General features: G+C 37.3%; 1 long non-coding RNA gene across 1 annotated transcript in view; it reads left to right on the top strand.

Annotated features, from left to right (window-relative positions):
• LOC119242741 (uncharacterized) overlaps positions 1-21,157 on the top strand; it is a 34,484-nt gene that overhangs the window by 6,699 nt on the left and 6,628 nt on the right. The gene's annotated exons all lie outside the window — the stretch shown is intronic.

Raw genomic sequence — 21,157 nt, 5'->3', positions numbered from 1 at the left:
ATGAGAAAATGAGAATAGACTTCCTCAGATAGCTGCAGTCTGAGTCCAAAGGAAAACTGCTGGCAGAATTCCATCTTGCTCTGGGGTGGGTTGGGGAGTGGGATGGTGGCGATGTCAGGTTTTGTTTTGTTTTCGTTTTTTAAATAAAGGCCTCAACTGGTTGGATAAGGCCGATGCTTATTATGCAGGGCAATCTTCTTTACTCAATATTTACAGATAACCACATTAAAGAAAAAAATGTCTGACCAAATATCTAGGCACTGTGTGTGGCTCAGCCAAGTTGACATATAAAATTAATATTTTAATAGAATAATTAACATTATTACATGTTTATTATTTATGAACAGATATTCTTTCACTAAAAATAAGAGAACGCTGGCAATTTAATCTCTCTCTCTCTCTTTCTCTCTCTCTCTCTGACACACACACATACACACACACAACACAGGAAAAGCTAAGGAATAAGACAGGCAGAGTTTCTGCCAGCATGACAAAGGGAGAAACTGCTGGGGAGGATCAGAGAGCTGCAGAACAGAAATGAAGTCAAACTGGGAGTGATGAAAAGGACTATAAAGGTTCTCAAGCTATACAGGAGAGACAAGAAAGAGAGGCATCCCCTGATTTCCTGAAGAGCATTTGGCCTCTGACGAATTACATGTGCTGAGGTTCAGAGCTGTGGAAACAATGCAGATAGAGTCAGGCTGCAGTCACTGCTTGTAAATCAGGGATGATGTACTTTCTGATGCCTTGCTTCTGAGGATTGCATGCGTCAAACAGAACCACAAACCGTTCCCACTGAAAGCTAACTGGCAAGCACCATGTTACCCTACATCTTCATTTAAAAATGCCCATCTGAGAATAATTATCACTGGGGCTTAAATAGCCCAGTCATGGTGAAAAAATAAATCCTTTAATTTTTTTTCTTGTACAAGAGGAATTTAATTATCCTTTATAGTAAGACAGTTATGATCAACATAATGGGCACCGGAGGATGCTTCATCTGGATCATCTGGATCCCTTCTGCAGTTCCTGGTGTGCTTGTGTTTCCAAAGTCTTGCACACAGGGTTATCTTTTACTGGGTGCCTTTGGGGCCTGGCATAGCTAGGCTGTGGGAATAGAATCAGAGCGCAAGCCTGCAAGTTTATGTCTACAATGCATACCTTCCTCTCCTAGTCAATGACTGATAGGAAAGTATGGAAGTCCATCAGTTAGGCTCAGGTCAAGACAACTCTGAGCTATGGTTTCTATTCAGCAACTCCCCTGCAGGAATCCGCTAAATCCTTACCACATTTGATTTAAGATTAGTTCCTGGTATGGCTTCTGCCATGCAATTTCTTGCCTATCTCAACCCATATCCTTACTAGAGGTTCTTGGGAACACTTTCCAGTAAGTCACTTGCACATGAAATCCTTGTCTCAGACAATCAGTGAAAGACAGATCTACCATTTACATTCTTTTGATCTTTGGGATTTTGTCCAAACAATACATGCAAAACAAGTTAAACCAATCTAAGACTGCTATAATGAGCCCCTGACTCTGTAGCCAAAGTCATAAAAAAAAAAGTGAGAGGCATCTTCATTCCAAAAAGCTACCAGTGATGTCATATATAATCCTGCCAATGATCTGAGAGTCTTAAGATGGAAAGAAAGATGAAATTCCTTGGAAAGCATGGACTTCAGAGACAGACTTGCTGGCACACAAATTTCTAGTCCTGTACTTATCAGAAATCTTAAATTCTGAATGTATGCAATGCAATTCAGATCTTTTTTTTTTTTTTAAAGATTTATTTATTTATACAAGAACCGGGGTATAGGCCAGATGCGCGGGAGGTTGAGAGGATTCGCCAGAGACAGAGTGGGGAACAGAACAAGCAGACTGACGAAATACTGTGCTGAGGGGAGCAATGGGCGAGACAGGAGAGGTCTGCCACGCCATGAGGGACCCTCGCCAGCTGGCTGGGATCAAACCCGCTTTGCAGAGGCTGTGGACAGCTTTACAGCGCTGCGCTCAACTGCATGCACCACCAGGAGAGGCCCATGCAATACAGATCTTAAAGAGGTTTTTTTTTAAGTAACCGAGTAAATCTTCAAAGCACCCTTTACAAACGCAATACAAATTATTATTTCATTTTGCTTTCTATAGGTAATGCTTTTGCCACAAGGAAAACAGAGCTGAGTGGAGCATCTGTTTCCCTATAGTAAAAGGCCTTGGGGTAGAGATTCAATTAATTTCTGACATTAGCCACCAGTTTACATTTGGGAAATAATGACATGGTAATTATTACTGTTTACCAGTCCCCAAAGTTTCTCTTGAATTACTGAGGTTTGTATCACTCATTGGTTAATACACATTTATTGATCCAGGCACTGGGATGTACAGAGAGAAAATGGACAGATTTAAAGCCTATGAACAGATAAAATAGAGATGGTGATAAATACCATGAGAAAGTAAACAGACTGATAAACTCCTTCTAAGGGAGAAGAATAACATTAGATAGGGTAGCAGGAAATGCCTTGCTGAAGGAGGGATATTTGAGTCCTGAGGGAAGCAGAAGCCAATCTTGTGAAGATCTAGGAAAGAACATTCCAGGTACAGGGAACAGCAAGCCCAAGTGATCTGATCCTCCTGAGTCTGACCAGTTCCTGTCTGCTCTTTCACTTTTCCACCTCAGTCCCTTTGCTTTTGGGTCTCTCCTCTGCACTTGCATCTTGGTTTTGGATTCTTGAAAAAGATGGGAGAGAAGGGGATAAATGCCTCTTCACTGGTGCCTCTGTTGCTCTGCCTATTGATGACTCAGTCATGGAGGGCTCATTCCCTTACATGGGAAGTACGTGAAGTGTCTTTAGAAAGCACTGCAAAAGAGTGTATTTCGACAAGTCTGCCTGTTCTGCTCCCCGCTCTGGCTCTCGTGAATTCTCGCACCTTCCCGTGCTTCTGACTGTACCCAGTGCTTGTATAAATAAATAAATAAACCTTAAAAAAAAAAAAAAAAGCACTGCAAAAGATAGCTAGTTCCCTGCTGCCATATATCCCCAAAGCAACCTTATCTAATCCACTCTCACTCGGTGACATATTCTGCAACCTCTTCTGGGAACGTAGCTGAAGCCTGCTTCCCTTTTGTATGCTTACCTGGTCCATGTAAAGATCATTAGCCTTTATCTAGTAAACAGTGGTGATGCCAATTCCCTCATGTTCAGTCCTCCACTCCCTATTCTTGCTCTTTCCACATTTGTATTCAAATAGGCACATGGGGGAGATTAATAAATCCACTGTCTAAACAAGCATCTAGCCTACAATTCAGATGTCACACACTCCTTAAAATATTCCCAACATCTGTGAAGGGGTTCTCTTAAAGTGCCCATTCTCACCTTACTTGGCTTGAAGCAAAATAATCCCCTCTTCCCTTAAAAGAAGAGAAAGGAAAATACACAACACTCTCACCTAGGCTGACAAGCCAGTAATTATCCTACAGACTAGACTTAGGTAGACAGATGAACAGCAGATAAAGAGATGTGACTGGTGTGGTAATGATACTGATGCTACTTTTTCATACTAAGTCTTAGGGGATATGTCTGATGCTGTTTTTTAATAATGCAGAACTACTTCGCAGTTTTTCATTTTGAATACAATCTTTTGCATTGAATACAATACAAACCTTTTTGTTTTGAATACAATCTGTATGATGTACCTACTTGTACCTGTTATTTATAAATGCTTGGGGACTATCTGTAGAACTTATTGAATTTCAGAAATGTGTTCATTTAACCACGAGAATATAGTTATTTATTAATGAGATTTTTCTTCACTAGAATTTGAACACATTTCAATTCCTTCTCTAATTAATCTAATTACACAGTACCAGTAATGAACTGTTGTGTCTCTGCTACACTGTTTTCAGCAAGAGATGGTTATACTATTGCTAAGCCCCTATTCAATCATCCTAAAATGTGTGTTTTCATCTTTCTCCCAGTTCTGTTGCAATCTTTTCTGCAAACACCTGGGAAGAGGCATGATGGACTCTTTTCTTTTTCTAATGATGCTTCTTGTCTGTGTTTATAATGAAGGAGAAAATTAGGTAAGCTGGAGGCCTTTGTTTTTACTGTGTAAGAAAATAGGATAAAAAGGGCAAGAGTGGAAAAATGTACTTATTGATAAACCACGGCCAAAGCATACGAGGTTACAATATAAAAAATTAAATGAAAAAAAAAATAAAAGAAATGTCCATTTTTTTTTTTCTGGATACTAAAAGCAAAGACAGAGTCACCAGCAAGTTGCAGAATTACAACAAATCTTTCTCTCTGACATTCAGTGGTAACAGATGATTAAATAAAACCATAAGCCATACAATGGCGCATCATTCTATAGCTAATGTGCCATGTATCATATACTAACTAGTACATGAAACAAACCAGATTTAAGGAAGTTGAGGCTTCAATGAATTCTAAAGAAAGTGAATTCAGAAAAGGCTTGCATGTTACTACTAGCCATAGGGTATCTGTACCCACGATTCCACTCCAGATGTCTATTTAAGTGCAGATCTAAGTAATAAAGCTCAGGGTCCTAAGTTAGACAACCAATCTGTGCATTTTTTTAGCCTACAGGCTGCAGTAGATCAGATGCATGAGTAGTAGACCCTTGTCCTCAGGGGCATATCCTTACCCAGGTGATTTCATTAAAACTGTGTGGTGATTAAAGTCCTTGGAAAACACTGTGTTATAGTCTCACAAAGTGAAGTTACTTTAGGCCATGTAAATGTGCAGGATAGGTCTTTTTAACAGAAGAAAAAAAATAGATGAAAACTTTTGAAATATAAAGCATAGTACTATCCATGGGATATTTGATATGAAAGATCAACTCAGATTTTTTTGACTGATTTGATTGAATGTTTCTAATTCCAAAAGTCAAAAACTATAAAAAGAGAGAGACAGAGAAAAGCAGTCAGAAGGTAGAGACAAAGTTGCAAACATTAGCTAGATTATTTCGAAGCTTCTTCAGGAGCTAAATTTTAGGCATGTAAAAGGCCTGTAAATGTGTAAGTTTCTGTTATTATAATATCAGGACCACATAATCAGTAACCTAAGAACCACTGTCTTGATGTTAACCTTTAACTAGGAAAACCCATCAATCAATTTTCCTGGGTTATATAAAGAAAATGGTGTAAGTTGCACTTTTACTTACCTAAATTTGCCATTCTTTCTTATTCCTGGTCTTTGCATATGTCATTCTGTCTGACTGAAATATTTCCCCCTCCTTTTTTCCTGACTCCTCATCTTTTAGGTGGCAGCTTAAAGAGAAAGCACTACTTCCATAACAACTCTGTTGAAAGCCTATAAGCAGCTCCAAACCCACTCTTCTATATTACTTTACATAATGCTTACACTGGGACTCTGCAAATTACATTTCCATACTCTCTTGCCTAATGGCTCATATTAGGTTCTGTCAATAGGAGGCATTAGACAGAGATTGGTAGTCAGAGGCAGAGAAGGGCCTGTATTCAGTTTGTTTGCTGTTACTATTTATGTTGCCACAACAGTGGCAATTCATCCCAGCAGCAGCAGTTGGCTTTAGACACCAGCAACCGTCTTTCTCTGTCTCTTTTTTTTTTCCATTGACAAAGGAGCTGTAGCTCCACAATGGAGAAAAGAGAACCTCTTTAATAAATGGTGCTGGGCCATGGAATATTACTCAGTATTCAAAAAAGATAAACACGTGCAATTTGCAGCAACAGGGATGGAGCTGGAAGGGATCATGCTCAGCGAAATAAGCCAGAAAGAAAAAGAAAAATACCGGATGGTCTCACTCACAGCAGGAATCTAGAAAACTTAAATAAGGGACCAGGAAAAAGAATAACTATAAGAAAGAAAATATCAAAATCAACAAACAACTATGAACCAGAGACACTCTATGGGGGTTGGGGGGTGGGGAAAGGAGGGAAGGGGTCAAAATAAGGGGGTTGTAATTGTATGGGGAAGATAAAAATAAAATTTAAATTAAAAAAAATAAATGGTGCTGGGAAACATGGTTAGCCACTTGCAAAAAAATAAAGCAAGAAATATTTAACTCCATATACAAAAATTAATTCAACATGGATGAAAGATTTGGACATAAGAACTGACACAATAAAGTACTTGAAAGAAAATATAGGGGACACACTAGAGGACATGTACCTTCAAGATGTACTTGGGACTATAACCCAGCAACAAGCAAAAATAAATAAGCAAAACAAAGCAAAAAGTAAGTAAGAGGAACTACTTCAAACTTAAAAGCTTTTGTATGTACCTCAAAAGAAACATCACAAAAACAAAAAAGCAACCTAAAGAATGGGGGAAAACTTTGCATACCATACATCTGACAAAGGGTTAATCTCCAAAAGTTACAAAGTTCTTACACAATGCAACAACAAAGAAACACATGACCCAATTAAAAACTGGGAAAAAGACCTAAATAGTCACTACTCTAAAGAAGATATTCAGATGGCCGACAGACATTTGAAAAAAATGTTCACTATTACTTATTATAAGGGAAATGCAAATTAAAAAACACATTGAGATACCACCTTACCTCTGTGAGAATGGCTCATATAAAAGAGAATGGAATTAAAAAATGTTGGGAAGGTTACAGTGAAAAAGGAACTCTCATCCACTGTTGGTGGGTATGCAAGTTGGCACAGCCTTTGTGGAAAATGGTATGGAGAATTCTCAAGAAAATCAAAAAAATTGAAAATCCATATGACCCAACAATACCTCTATTAAGGTATTGCTCTATCAAATAATATGAAAATGAAAACTCTAATATAAAAAGATTAATTTATGCCTATGTACATAATAGCATTGTTCACAATTGTCAAATCATAGAAACAACCCAAGTGCCCTTCAACAGATGAGCGGGTATAGAGACTGTGGAACATATGCTCAATGGAGTATTACATAGTTGTGAAGGATGATGAAACAGTGGCATTCTGAAAGAAATGGATGGATCTCAAGTGATTATATTGAGATTTCAATCAGTCACAAAGTGAAAACAGCGATCAGATGGTTTCATTCATTTGCAGAATAAAAATTTTCAGAACACATTTATACTCAAAGAATGGAAGGGATTAAAACTTAAACTTGGCAAAAAGAAGATAAAAGATAATGGTTACCAGAGGGAAATGGGGACAGAGCAGACGGGTTGGGGGAGGGAGGTAGATGCAGTATAGGTTTGGATGGTTTGCTGAAGGGTTAAAAAAAATAAATGTTAAAAAAGAAAAGACACCAGCAACTTTCAATAGAATCAATTGCAGAAATAGTAGCGGTAGCCAGATGTGCTTCTCGAAGGTCTGAGATCTAATTTATAAAAGATTCTTTGTCCCAAATCCTAAGTATATAGTAACCTGTTGTTTCTTGAACCCCAGGAGTGCCAACTTCTTTCTGCAATTGTTTTATTTGGGCAACCTATAAGGTATGATTTTTCTGTCAGTCCTTCAATGTCTTTACTTCTCAGAGTTAAACTTGTGATTAGAAATTCTACTGTAGCCTTCCTATACACAAACAATAAATCTGAAGAAGAAGAAATCAAAAAAACCACCCCTTTTATTATCGAAACAAAAAAAATCAAATATTTGGGAATAAATCTAACAAAAGAGGTAAAGGACCTATACAAAGAAAACTATAAAACACTGTTAAAAGAAATAGAAGAAGACACAAAGAAATGGAAAGACATCCCCTGCTCATGGATTGGAAGAATAAACATTATTAAAATGGCCATCCTACCAAAAGCAATATACAGATTCAATGCTATTCAATCAAAATCTCAATGGCATTCTTCAAAGAAATAGAACAATTATTGATGAAATTCATATGGAATCACCAAAAACCCCGAATAGCCAAAGCTCTACTGAAAAAAAAAGAAGGAAATGGAGGCATCACACGCCCAGACTTCAAACTATACTACAAAGCCATAATCATCAAAACTGCATGGTATTGGAACAAGAACAGACATACAGACCAATGGAATCGAATAGAAAATCCAGAAATAAACCCACAGATTTATGGTCAACTAATCTTTGACAAAGGAGCAAAGACTATGCATTGGAGCAAAGAAAGTTTGTTCAATAAATGGTGCTGGGAAAACTGGGTCGCTACATGCAAAAGAATGAAGCTTGACCACTACCTCACACCATACACAAAAATCAACTCAAAATGGATTAAAGAACTAGACATAAGACCTGAAACCATAAAATACATAGAAGGAAATATAGGCGAAACACTACGGGATTTGCACAGCAAAGACATCTTTACAGACACATCACCCAAAGCAGTGATAGTGAAGAGAAAGATAAACAGCTGGGACTACATCAAATTAAAGAGCTTCTGCACAGCAAAAGAGACAATAACAAAAACAAAGAGAAACCCCACCAACTGGGAGAACATTTTTGCACCCAACACTAATGATAAAGGACTGATCACAAAAATCTGCCAAGAGCTGATGAGACTCAGCAACAACAAAGAAAATAATCCAGTCAAAAAATGGGCAGAAGAGCTAAAAAGAAACTTCTCTGAAGAGGAAATGCAAATGGCCAACAGACATATGAAAAAATGTTCAACATCACTTGTAATCAGGGAAATGCAAATCAAAACTACCATGAGATACCATCTCACACCAGTGAGAATGGCACATATTAAAAAAACTAGCAACAACAAATGTTGGCGAGGATGTGGAGAAAAAGGAACTCTTGTGCACTGTTGGTGGGAGTGCAAACTGGTCCAACCACTATGGAGAGCTGTGTGGAGATTTCTGGACCTACTAAACATAGAGCTTCCATATGATCCAGCAATTCCACTCCTAGGTATTTACCCAAAGGACACAGAAACATCAATTCCAAAGAGCACCTGCACTCCTATGTTTATAGCAGCACTGTTTACAATAGCTAAGCTTTGGAAACAACCCAAATGCCCAAAAATAGATGACTGGATCAAGAAGATGTGGTACATATATACCATGGAATATTACTCAGCATTCAAAAAAGATAAACACATGCAATTTGCAGCAACATGGATGGCACTGGAAGGGATCATGCTCAGCGAAATAAGCCAAAAAGAAAAAGAAAAATACCGGATGGTCTCACTCATAGCAGGAATCTAGAAAACTTAAATAAGGGACCAGGAAAATGAATATAAGAAAGTGAAAATCAAAATCAACAAAAAACTATGAACCAGAGACACTTTTTGGGGGGTGGGGGGCGGGAGGGGAAGGATTGGGGTCAGAATGGGGCGTTTGCAATTGTATGGGGGAATATAAAAATAAAATTTAATATTTAAAAAAAAAAAAAAAAAGAAATTCCTACTGTAATTCCTTTTTCCTAACTGATCATGAGTTGGCACCATGAAAGAGGTCAGGAAATAGATTCTTAAAGATAAAATCCTAGAACTGATTATGCCATTAGCCTTGAATGTTGTATGCTAAGCTCCTCATAAATTAAAAATGAGACACTGATCAAGTATGGCACAGTGCAGCACAATTTAATAAATATATTGTAAAATAGAGTAAAATAAGGTGAACATTAAAGCAAGTGTCTGAAAAACCTGTGATTCCTGTGTTTGACCTTTATGGCAGTAGCAATCGTTACAGAACTATGGACTGAGACTTCTTATTGTGTCTGTTAGAGAACTTACATAAAGCAATAAACTCAGGATTTTTAAACTCTAAATTCAAGAAAAAGAGTTTCTATGGCAGTCCTAGGAGAATTTTTTATTTCTCATAACTATAGGACAGACATTGCTGCAGATACAAAATTTAGTTGTAAAAGTTGAAGAATTATAATGCAAGTTGATTTCACAGGCTAATCATCTTCTTTGCGAAAATCAGGGTATCCAATGGAAAAAAAGCAGGAGCTACATTCTTAAAATGAGAACATCTGGATGAAATGAGAGACTCTTGAAAAGAGATTCTTGAAAAAAGACACTTGAAGACTCTTGAACTTCTAAGTCATTCTGAATCTTATCTGAGACATTCACTTTTTCTTGCTTGAAGATCCTGTAATAATCCATCTGAGGCAGATGAACTGTAAGAATATGCCCATGTCCACTACTCCTATGACTATAGTCTAATGATCTGGGGGGATAGTGTGATACCTGACAAGGAAGGATATCACTTTTGCTCCAAGAGAATTACAGGATTTAGCTAATTAATTCTGACAAAACCTAATTTATTTTGACAAAAACCTAATTTATTTTGACAAAAACCTAATTTACTTTGACAATATGTATGCATGAATACTAAGGGTGTAGACTAAGGAAGATAAACTATAACTTTGAGTGGGGCCTAATTTATTGATATGAGCACATGTACCTGGCATTATGTATTTCATGTGAGACTGAGATGCCAACATTTTCTGAACTGTAAAAGAAAGAAACCCCAAACCTCAGAGAGATTGGAACACTGGAATGGATTTATGATGTGTAACCGCACATATATCACTACCCTTCCATTAATTCCTCCCCTGAGATAATGCTCCTTTCACCAAAGGATTAAGAAGCACCTTGAATAAAAGAACACCAATATCCTTAAAAAAACTCACCACTACTACTGAGGTTACTCTTTGATTTTAGTAGGGCTGATAGAATCCCAGTGGCAGGATTTAATTATGACAGACAAGAGGAGAGCAAACACGTTAGTAAGGAACAAGGAAAATGGTAATCAGAGAGTTCTGACAACAAGAATCTTTGGCAAAGCTCTCCTGAAAAAGAAAGAAGGGAATGGAGGCATCACACTCCCAGACTTCAAACTATACTACAAAGCCATAATCATCAAAACTGCATGGTATTGGAACAAGAACAGACATACAGACCAATGGAATCGAATAGAAAATCCACAAATAAACCCACAGATTTATGGTCAACTAATCTTTGACAAAGGAGCAAAGACTATGCATTGGAGCAAAGAAAGTTTGTTCAATAAATGGTGCTGGGAAAACTGGGTCGCTACATGCAAAAGAATGAAGCTTGACCACTACCTCACACCATACACAAAAATCAACTCAAAATGGATTAAAGAACTAGACATAAGACCTGAAACCATAAAATATATAGAAGGAAATATAGGCGAAACACTACGTGATTTGCACATCAAAGACATCTTTACAGATACATCACCCAAAGCAGTGATAGTGAAGGCAAAGATAAACAGCTGGGACTACATCAAATTAAAGAGCTTCTGCACAGCAAAAGAGACAATAACAAAAACAAAGAGAAACCCACCAACTGGGAGAACATTTTTGCACCCAACACTAATGATAAAGGACTGATCACAAAAATCTGCAAAGAGCTGATGAGACTCAACAACAACAAAGAAAATAACCCAGTCAAAAAATGGGCAGAAGAGCTAAAAAGAAACTTCTCTGAAGAGGAAATGCAAATGGCCAACAGGCATATGAAAAAATGTTCAACATCACTTGTCATCAGGGAAATGCAAATCAAAACTACCATGAGTTACCATCTTACACCAGTGAGAATGGCACATTTTAAAAAAACTAGCAACAACAAATGTTGGCGAGGGTGCGGAGAAAAAGGAACTCTCCTGCACTGTTGGTGGGAGTGCAAACTGGTCTAACCACTATGGAGAGCTGTGTGGAGATTTCTTGACCTACTAAACATAGACCTTTCATATGATCCAGCAATTCCACTCCTAGGAATTTACCCAAAGGACACAGAAAATCAATTCCAAAGAGCACCTGCACACCTATGTTTATAGCAGCACTGTTTACAATAGCTAAGCTTTGGAAACAGCCCAACTGCCCAAAAATAGATGACTGGATCAAGATGTGGTCCATATATACCATGGAATATTACTCAGCATTCAAAAAAGATAAACACATGCAATTTGCAGCAACATGGATGGCACTGGAAGGGATCATGCTCAGTGAAATAAGCCAAAAAGAAAAAGAAAAATACCGGATGGTCTCACTCATAGCAGGAATCTAGAAAACTTAAATAAGGGACCAGGAAAATGAATAACTATAAGAAAGTGAAAATCAAAATCAACAAAAAACTATGAACCAGAGACACTTTTTGGGGTGGGGGCGGGAGGGGAGGGATTGGGGGTCAGAATGGGGGGGTACAATTGTATGGGGAATATAAAAATAAATTTATTATAAAAATGATATAATTAAAAAAAATCTATTGTACAAATACTTATAAGTGTACCTTTTTCATAAAATCTTATAAGATTATTGTTGTTTATCATAATAATCTAATAAGATTATTATTATTTATCATATTTTTGCCACTAAGGAAAAATGAGTATGTGAATTTACTGCTTTTTTGGGGGGGGGGTGTCTGTTTTAATCAGTCAAGTATGCTGAGATTTTCAGATGGAGAATAAATAATAATAATAAATTAATAATATTATTAATTAAAAAAAAAGAATCTTTGGCAGAGGCTAATTGATGATGGTTCCCTTAAAAATGAAATAACAAGTGGGCCTCCCCTGTTGGCACAGCATTTGAGCACTGGGCTGCAAAGCTGCCCGCAGCCTCTGCAGTGACGGTTCCATCCCTGGCCGCCAGCGAGGGTCCCACATGTTGCGCAGACCTCTTCTGCCGCCTGCTGCTCCCCTCAGCAGTGCGTTTTGTCGGTCTGCCTGTTCTGTTCCCCGCTCTGGCTCTGGTGAATTTTCTCACCCTCCCGTGCTTCTGACTGTGCCCAGTGCTTATATAAATAAATAAATAAATCTTAAAAAAAAGAGAAATGAAATAATAAGTAATCTACTAAAATATTAAGTATGTATATAGCAGGAAAATCTCAAATCTTGGGCCCAGTACCTTGATCTGACTCTTCATGATGAGACTCATCATCTCTTGACTAAAAGGAATCCAGATCTCTTTGAGGAAAAATGCTGCAGCACTGCCACATGCAATAACTTGACTCTTCTACCAAGATGGACCTAAGACAATTAATAAGGAAGGACAACAATGTATTGAGGTTAAGGAAATGCCTATACCTTTTAGAGTTACACACTTAATTCCAAACTGGTATTAATTTTTGTGGGCTAAAAACCACTGTGGTCTACCAGTGAAAGTGAAGGCTTGTAGGGCTGAGGTGATAAATGAAGTTTTGACTAAAGACTGCTTCAGAGTGGGCCCAGGAGTGCCAAAGACTCACCCAGTGTTCATTTCCCAGTTCCTGAATTTACACCTACAATAGACACTTTGGCAACTGGCAGAATCCACTGATTTCCCGATCCATTGAATGAGGAACATCATGGCAGAAATTTATAAGCAGAAATTTCCACCCTTCCCCTCCCAGCCACACTGAATTAATGAAAAAACTACAGAAATTGGTGACCCTGTGAAGGACATGAAAGAAGAAAAGTGGTGAATCCAGTCAATCATCTGTTCGTTTAACTCATTTGTTTGGCCTGTGCAAAATGTGACAGAACAATTACTGTAAATTATTATAAACTTAATAAGGATATGACTACCAAGTGACCTCTAGGATAATTTAATCTATTGCAGGTCTTATAACAATTCTTTGAATATTCTCAAGCTAAGAGTTTTCATACTATATCTTACATGAGATCTAATCTTACTCTTCTAAGTTTTCTCATGGGACTAAATTTTTTTATCATGGGACTGATATCTACCCCTGAATTATGGCCTTTCCTGCAAACAACTTGGTCTTCCTCTCAACTAACTATAATTGTTAATTCATGATCTACATGTAATTTGCTTTTAAGACACTGAAATCTTTGTATTGTTTGTTAGTGCAATATATGTTACACTATAAATCCACTGTTACCTGACTGAAACAAAACTTGGTTTCTAGAAGTAGGATGAGAAATAGAATTATCATGGGAGCTTGGTAGTAGGGGGTGAAGAAACTCAAAATGTGATAGTTAATGTTATGCATTGACTAATTGGTAAAACTGATATGTACATATAATGGATGAAATCAGCTGGTAGCATTAGAGGCAAGGGTTATAAATCCAATCATTAGGAGCATGCATTAGCTGCTATTAACTTTATTTGACAAGATATTGTAAGAGATAATTTTTTTAATTAATGGGTTTATAAATAAAGTTAAAATAAATAGGAAGAATGGAAAATAACAGGGGACTTGTTAAGTTCAAAGGAGAGGCTGTTATTCCTTCCACTGGTAGAATATAAAAATGAGGTTGTTTTAGGCAGCAAAAGGTGATTTAGCATTCAGCCTTGCAATCAAAACAAGAATATGGCTGCTAAACTCATAGGTTCAAAGTATGCCCAATAAATTCTTCCAGCTGGAAAAAATGGGTCAGGAAAGAGGCAAAGACTTACAAATACTAATATGTGACAAAGTACCCACAATTATGTTGAGGAAATTATGTTACAAAGAGAAATTGTGCCTATGATTACTGACACATTGAGAAGATAAGTTGATTTCCTTCATTCAAAAGCACAGCAAAAATTCTATCCATGGGCCTCCCCAGTGGCGCAGCGGTTGAGCGCTGGGTTGCAAAGCTGCCCGCAGCCTTTGCAGTGCCGGTTCGATCCCCGGCTGCTCCCCGGCCACCGGAGGAGGATCCCACATGGCGCGCAGACCTCTCCTGCCACCTGCTGCTCCCCTCAGCAGTGTACTTCAGTCCTTCTGCCTGCTCTGCTCCCCACTCTGGCTCTGGTGAATTCTCTCACCCTCCCGCGCTTCTGACTGTACCCAGTGCTTGTATAAATCAATCAATCAATCAATCAATCAATCTTTAAAAATAAATAAATAAATAAATAAAATAATAAAACATATACACTCTTTAAAAAAAAAATTCCATCCATGGTTGTTTGTACATACCCAAACTGATCTTCTGAGTAGTTCTGCATGAACTGAGGGATGAAGAGATGAATGTATACATAAATTTGTGATAGTGAAAATACAGTAAAATAAAATGGCAGAATCTTAGTTGTAGGGATTAAATTGTCTACTGCAAAATTCTTAACTCTGCGATGCTGTGAAAATCATAATAAAATGCTAGGGGAAAATAAAATATCTTCTTACAGTAAATCACTCAGAGACTGAATAGTAAATTGATATGAAACATTTTAGTACTAGATTTACTGAGCATTATTTTCGTATAAAGGAAAAAAGTTCATTAGTCAATGAGGATACCTTACAAAATCAACAAGCAACTATAAACCAGAGACACACTATGGGGACTACAACCAAGATGAAAATGCATACATTGTGCAAAAATGAAAAATGATGTAAAAAATATATAAAAGAAAATAAAAAAAGAAAAGAAAAGGGAGCTAGGTGTCCTCTGGGAAGAACACCTAAGAAACAAATGGAGAAATGGAAGTGTACTCTTTTGTGTATTTTATCAAATTAATTTTTTGTCTTAAAATAAGTGCTTTTTAAAATTAAAAAAAGAGAAGTAGACATAATATTTGAGACAGATGTTACCAGAACAACAATCCTGGGAGAAAAGCATATTCTATAGTGCCCACTTTAGATGAGGCCAAGAATACTGAAAGGGAAGAAACTCCAAAGGTAGAACTTAGAGCTGCAGAGAAATGACTGGGAAGAACTTTTCAAGAATAAGAATTTGGACATAGTCAAGGAATACCTGTTATGCCAACCCAGTCTTCAGGGCAGAGGAGTCTCATTAAGTCTCCCCAGCAGGATTTCATAAAATCTGCAAACCAGTAACTGTGGTGTTACTCTGATTCTTCCCCTATCACCATCTGGGTTTATTTATAGTCATTAACTTATTCCTGTTCCAGAACTGAATATTGGGGTTGGGGTTTGGACAGATTGTTTGTCCTCTTAATTCAAAGTGTTTGGACCCAGGAGAGACCCATCCCAACCTAAGATAGTTTACCATTAATGAAGACACTATCATGAAAGCCTAGACTCAGTTGATGTCATGATTAAATGGGACTTTTGGGATATCTTCCATAAGGAAGTGGTGACTATATTTTTTAGACTGGATGATAGACGAAATATTTGGTGGGTAAAAGGCAAACTGACATTCATTAGTACTATTTGCCAGGAATAGCCAGAGTGAATCCCTTCTGCAAACTTTGTGACTGTGAGAAGTGACCCATGTCACCTCTGAGCTAAGCACTTAGTTGCTAATATGAAATCCTCTAGAATTCTCTTTTCTTTTTGACAAAGTAAGTGCTAACATTCAAGATATTTCAATAGCATAGGTCCCTTAGTGACAACAATGCAGAGTCCTCCTGTTGACCTATCACAGACGTGTAGTGAAAGAAAACCTATTTTAAGTCAGTGAGAAATGAGAGCTGTTTGCTAACCACACCAAAAACATTTCCCTTTCTAACTTTAGGACCATCATTTACAAGTCCAAGTCTCTTATTATAACACACAAGTTCCTCTATGATTTTGACCTTGTCAACTCTCTATCCTTATCTTCTGTCACTCCTTTCTTTAAAGCTTATGTTCTATACAAGGAACTGCGATGATGGTTCACATGCGCTCTGGTGGTGGGATAACTACAGGGATTACACCAGAGGGGAGAAATCAAATACCATTCAAATATAACAAAAATTTAAGAATATAAAACATTAAAAACAATGCTCTAATAACAGCTTCCTGTCCATATTTTACATTCTCACAATTGGTTGCCTTGTTTACCCTATTCTTATTGCTTGTGAATCTTTTTCCTTCTTCACTTGGCTTGAATTTGGTTCAGCATCACTTCCCCCAGAATCAGCCCTAGATTTTAAGTTTGGTTTAGAGTTCCTAAGAATAATTCTAATACAGTATTATCATGATGTATTAAAGTGATATGCTATGCATCTCATCCCCAATTAGACTGTGACCAGCATGGGTAAGGATAAATCTGTTCATTTTTGTACAGTCTGTACATACAATGTAGTATCTGGTGCACAATAAACATAAAATAAACATCCATTCTTTTTTTTAAAAGATTTATTTATTTATTCATACAAGAGCTAGGGTACAGGCCAGAGGTGTGGGGGTGAAAGGATTCGCCAGAGTCAGAGTGGGGAACAGAACAGGCAGATTGACCAAAGTACACTGCTGAGGGGAGCAGCGGGCGAGTCAGGAGAGGTATGTTGTGCCATGTGGGTTGCTCCCTGGCCAGCCGGGGGATCGAACTCGGTGCTGCAGAGTCTGCGGATAGCTTCACAGGTTGCGTCTTAACCCCTTTCACCACCAGGGAGGCCCCTAAACATTCATTCTTTAGATTAATTTAATTTCTTTTCTTTTTTTTCCCCAAAGATTTATTTATACAAGCACTGGGTACAGTCAGAAACGCGGGAGGGTGAGAGAATTCACCAGAGCCAGAGTGGGGAACAGAACAGGCAGACCGATGAAATACACTGCTAAGGGGAGCAGTGGGCATGGCAGGAGAGGTCTGAGCGCCATGTGGGACCCTCGCCGGTGGCCGGGGATTGAACCGGTGCTGCAGAGGCTGCAGGCAGCTTTGCAGCCCAGCGCTCAACCGCTGCACCACCAGGGAGGCCCTAGATTAATTTAATTTCTACCTGCAGCTAGTCCAATCTTAGGATTTGCAAATTTGAATTGCAAATTGAAGTATTTGTATCTAATACTTTTGTTATTCTTTCCTAGTTCTGGTAGAGCAGCGAAGGGTGTTAATGTCTTTTAGTTGTTGTTTGATGACTGATTGGTTTCTTCATTCTACAATCATTTTTGCGGTGGTTTGATTCTGTTTATTTTATGTTTCTTCTTCCTTCCTGGGGTTGGTCTATTCTATGTTAAGATTAAGAAAGGGATCTTTGGCATTGTAACTGTAGACAAAGAAAGAAAGGGGACACATTCTAGAAAATAACTACATGTGAGAAAAAGTTCACCTTTCGGACTGATAAGCCTGATTTTATTTTATATAAAACTGAGGCAAAATCCCAGTATGGGCTTGTTTTGTCAACCTTTCCATAACTCAGCTTCTCATCAGAAATAGGTAAATCCAGTACCTAATAATTTCTCAAGAACCTGAATTTTCAAAGGAGCAGAATGAAGGGAGGAGAAAGCATGACCAAGGAGTAGAATTTACAGACATGGGAGAAGCAGAGAAAGTACAAAGAGAGCAGCCTTCTTTGAAGACATGAGGGAAGGAAAGAAAGAACAAAGGGAGGAAGATTCTCTGCAGGACTTGTGAAAGAGAGAGAGAGAGAAAGGGGATTTGTGATGCCACTGGATAAAGTGATACAGGCCCACTGGATAAAGTGGTAAGGTGAGTTGAATAGAAAGTCAATTATAAATTTTTACCTTTTCATGACCAGTATGGGTTGGAATATGCTTCTCAAGTCTAAAGCAATGTTGGTATATTTTGCTTCCTTCAGTGTTTTTGTAGGCCACACAGAAGAGCATTCAGTCCCAAGATGGGCCATGCTTTCCTCTCAGGCTACAGATTATAGTACTAGGACTACATTTACTGAGCAGCAACTTCAATACTAAGGAATAGTCATCAACAAAACAGCCAAGGTTTCTGCCCTCATGGAGTAATAAACTAGCATCTGCCCATCAACTGATGTCACTAGAGAGAGTTCACTCATATACAGATCCCAGGATTTCTACAACATAGTCCCTCAGGACCTCTGAAGCATCAAAACTTCTATTCTTTAAGCAGAAATTTAACTTGATCATGGGAGACATCCAGAAATTTCTAGAGGTAGGGATGGTATACCAGCTACATTTCCCATAGAATCTACTCTAAGTCTTTAGTCTGTATTGTCAAAAGGATGTCAGGAGTCTTGAGAACTCTTGATTAGAGCCTGGATAACAAATGTGGACATTCTACAAAGGGAAAAGTTTAGCAATATACTCTGGTGGTAGATTTTGAGTCACATAAATTTGGATTAAAATTCTAAGTTTTCTAATTACAGGCCATGGGAGCTTAGGAAAAAGCCCTAACATTCTAAGATTCAATTACTGCATCAGGAAATGAGAATAATCATAGTAACTAACATTATGAAGCTATTATAAAGATTAAATAATAACTGAATAAACATATTCACAACAAACATGCAATAATATAAGCTAGACGTAGCTAGAGTAACATCAGTATGATTCTTTTTATTATACGTTCATGTAAAAATAGCTCATGAATGCCAGATGCTATGGTAGATAGTAGGGAGACAATACAATAATCATGTTCCAACTTAAAAGTCATTTCCAGGGATACTTTCTTCATGTCTCACACTAAGTGAAATCTTTCTATTACTCGCTCCTATCAAGAAGGGGCTTTTGCTTCTTGTTCACTGCTAAATCTCAGCTGAAATCACATGTTGCATGCATGAATAAATGAATGATAAATAAAAGGGGATACATAGTGCTATGGAATCACACAGTCAACAAGGCATTTCAGAGAAAATGTCCCTACGAACATGAGGAAGAGTGTTCTGGCCTAGGAAATTTTCCACGTGGCAAAAAAGAAGGCAGTAGGAAAACTCAGTCTACCACTACACTCTATGCTTCAGTAGCACCAGATTTTATTTTAATCCATAAAATACATCATGTTTGTTAATAATGCCACATACTTTGGGGGAGTAAAAAAATGTTCCTTTTCCATGTGTTCATATGTCAAAAATTCAATTCCTCCATTAGTCCAAGATCAAATACCACCTCTATCATAAAATACTTTCCAATTCTCCTCAGCTCAAATGAGTTGCTTCTTCTGTATTCTATGTTTTGCTACTATATCTACTGACTAAAGGGCTTATAGATGTGTGGTTAACTGCCTCTCTACCAGATTAGGTATCCTTAGAGGCAGAAGTCATTTATATAGTTTTTTACTCCTCCAAACAGTAACAGAAAAATATATTTAATACTTCTTTATCAAATTGAATTGAAACAAAATGCAAGAACTGCCATAGCAGGAGCTATAAAGTATTTTTTATTCAATCTTCACACTAAACTCACTTCCAGTGGTCCTTTTATTTTTCTGGGTTGTCTTTTCCCAAATGCAACTCACAATTCTTAAAACCAACTTTACTGACATTGCAAAGATCAATAAAGTAATATCACTTGGCAGTTTTAAGGCTGCAGCATAAAAGATACTCCTTTTTGTTTGTAGAAATTACACATTCTTCCCCTTTATATAGTTAGCTTCAATAGGAAAAGTTTAGATAGCATCTGCTTCTCTTAATCTCTTCATCTTTGCCATCCTATTCTCAATCTCTTGCCCAAAAATAGAGGTACTATTTTGAATATATGAATACACAACTTGAAATTCTATGTCAGTATATAATATACACAGTTCTTCAATAAATATGAAAAGCACTGGAAAGTCTAAGTAAAATGAATTTAATAAAGGTAAGAAGTATACTGTTATTACTGGATTTTCTGATGTTTTGATTTACTACCTTTTAACTTCAGAAAAAATAGTATTAACAATAAAGTGCTTGTATTTAAAATTGAGATGTGACTGAAAGTAAATCACTCAAAGAACTAAAGAAGGGGAGGAGATTTTCTATACAGGAAAAGCTCTGCACCTGAAGGCCCTAAGGAAGAACTTGGTGTCCTCAAGGATCTTAAGGAAGACAAGTGGCTGGAACAAAGAGAAAGAACATGAGAGAAGCAAGATGAACTCTGCAGGGTAAGATCCTGCAGTACAGGTCCAGTTAGATTTTAGGTTTTATTTCCATTCCAAATTGCCAGGGAAATCTTTACATTTGTGTCAGTTAAGTAGGGAATGCTAGGGAACTTGACCTAAGCATAAAGTAAATATAAGTAGATTCATTCTTCCACCCAATAAATATTTGTAAAGCAATGAAAAAGCAACTTTTCACAGAACACCTCAAAGTTAGACCATACTTTAAGCCATGAATTAAGCCTTACCAAACTTAAGAATATTGAAAATATATCTGCTTTTCCAACCACAATGGTATGAAAGGAGTAAACAGTAATTGGAAGAAAAATGAAGTATTCATATTCCTGAATGGATCAAAGAAGAAATCAAAAAGGAAATCAGAAAGTGTGATAAAGAAAATGAAACAAAAAAACCCCATAACATTCCAAAACTTACAAGATGCAGCAAAAACAGTTTTAAAGGGAAATTTATAGCAATAAATGTCTACTTAAGGAAAAAAAAATGATTTCAAACAACTTAAGCTGGTCTCAAGAAATTATAAAAAGAGTAAAAAAGCTAAATTCCAAGTTTGCAGAAGGAAGGAAATAACAAAGATCAGAACTGAAATAAATGGAA

This window comes from Talpa occidentalis, unplaced genomic scaffold (genome assembly GCF_014898055.3).
Source record: "Talpa occidentalis isolate TD23 unplaced genomic scaffold, MPIMG_talOcc4v2.1 talOcc4.13, whole genome shotgun sequence".
Lineage (NCBI taxonomy): Eukaryota > Metazoa > Chordata > Mammalia > Eulipotyphla > Talpidae > Talpa > Talpa occidentalis.
This window is presented reverse-complemented; position numbering and strand designations above follow the sequence as displayed.